This window comes from Echinops telfairi, unplaced genomic scaffold (assembly GCF_000313985.2).
Source record: "Echinops telfairi isolate 266 unplaced genomic scaffold, ASM31398v2 ScPeMD7_655;HRSCAF=1070, whole genome shotgun sequence".
NCBI classification, from domain to species: domain Eukaryota; kingdom Metazoa; phylum Chordata; class Mammalia; order Afrosoricida; family Tenrecidae; genus Echinops; species Echinops telfairi.
Genome location: NW_022104553.1, coordinates 4844524 through 4846648, shown reverse-complemented (window position 1 = coordinate 4846648; position 2125 = coordinate 4844524). Strand labels below are relative to the sequence as shown.

Sequence of the window (2125 nt, the reverse complement as noted above, 5' to 3'; positions counted from 1 at the left end):
AAAGTCCAATGCAGCTAGTCCTTTTTGTTTCTTTTTTAGGAATTCGAGTTCTCCCATTATATTCAGGACCATCTAGCTTGTCCCCAGTTAGAACACTCAGTAGAGCAGGTTTGTCCCCAGTTAGAACAATCAGGCACCGTCTAGTTCTGGCCTCTGGATAGATGACACTGTGGTTCATTGTGGCAATTGGTCCTGTAGACTAGTTTCTTCCTTGGGTCCTGGTTTTCTTCTTTCTTTTTTGTACCAGACAAATACAAATGAAATAGTTATGTCTTAGATGTCCACTCATAAGATTTTAAGACCTTAGAGGATACTTGACATACTGAAATGTAAAATATAAACTTTATAGACCATGTTGTGTCATTAACTGACTTGTCCATGGAATGATAGTTCTAAGGCTTCAAACACAGCAGAGCAATACCATGAGGCATTTGGTTCTTTTCTTGGAGATCTTCATGACTGGGCCCTGTGCTCTTTATTGCATATGGGAATACAAGTGCGGCACATACAAAGGTATATATATCCATGCCTACAGAAATACCACATTACCCACTGTCATCTTGTTGATTTTGATTCATAGTGATGCCCTACAGGATATAATTTAACTGATCCTTAGGGTTGTTGTTTTGTTGTTTTTTTTACTGTAATTCTTTGTAGAAGCAGCTTCATCTTGCTCTAATGGAGCAACCGGTGAATTTGAACTGCCAACCTTGTGGTTGGCAACCCAAATGCTTAGCCCATGGCACCTCCAGGGCTTCTATCATACACCACATATGTACAGGTATATATACACATATAGCTTGCTATATACATACATATATTTATCCAGCCCCTCACATTTTCTTCATTGTTAATATTTGTTAACAAATTGTATATGTTGTAGCATAGTGGGTTAGGAGTTGGGCTACTCATCACAAGGTCAGCAGTTGGAAACCACCAGTTACTCCAAGGAAGAAAGATGAGGCTTTCTATTCTCCTTAAGGTTTACAGTCTCGACCTCCGATTCTCTGAATCTCTGGGTCGTGGGGCTCTTCACTCCCCAGAAAGGAATCGCTGCCGCCCAAAAGGAAGTCGGAAATGCTGCAAGGCCTAAGAATAAAGGTAAAGGAGGTAAAAATAGACGGAGAGGTAAAAATGATAATGAGTCTGAAAAAAAGAGAGCTGGTGTTCAAAGAGTACGGGCAAGAACAGGCACAGTCATCACAATGTTGGGAAATGGACGATTCGAAGCCATGTGTTTTGATGGTGTAAAGAGATTGTGTCACATCAGGGGGAAATTGAGGGAAAAGGTTTGGATAAATACCTCGGACATCATATTGGTTGGTCAGGATAACAAAGCAGATGTCATTTTAAAAGACAATGCAGATGAAGCTAAAAGTCTGAAGGCCTATGGCGAGCTTCCAGAGCAAGCTAAATTCAATGAAACGGATATCCTGGGCCCTGGAGATGACCGTGAAATCCAGTTAACGGCATAGGAGCTGATGATGAGCACATTGATGATATCTAAGTCAAACCCAACGTTTTACATTCCATTCCACTGAGGATTGTCCTACAATTCAGATTTGGGGCTCTCTCCCATTGTAGAAGATTAAAATTTCACCAGCATGAGTTACTATTTATTCTAGCAGGTTGATTTGTATTTAAGGTATTGGTGTTTCCTTTAAAACTGAGAAGGTTCAAAGATCGTAAGTAAAATGTTAGGCCCATTTTGTTCTGTTGAAGTAATAGAGTTTCTGGATAAAAGACCATAAAAGCTATTATTAAAAAAATATATTTTAAAGGAATATTGCCTTTCTCGGTTTGACCACTTTACTTCCAGGAAGTAGATATTCAAGTTAATTAGTTGCCCTGTACTTATTAAGGGTTTTGAAAGGTCTATTGACTATACTAAGTCTTTCTGTCTGCTCCAGATACTTATTAGTCCCTGGGGATTTTGATACTGTTTAAGAGAGGCAGAAGTCTGCATCTAAAGTCAAAATAAGTAAGTTTGTTTTTTAATATTTGAATAGCATGTGGCATTTTTTATACTGATTTTGATATCACATAGTTCTGTTTGTGACCTTGTGTTGTCACCATTAAGACATAATGAAGAGCATTTCCAAAATGCACTTTTCAAAACTTCAGG

General features: G+C 38.6%; 1 pseudogene; it reads left to right on the top strand.

Annotated features, from left to right (window-relative positions):
* LOC101654326 overlaps positions 1-1507 on the top strand; it is a 4044-nt pseudogene extending 2537 nt beyond the window's left edge.
* The last annotated feature ends 618 nt before the right edge of the window (positions 1508-2125 follow it).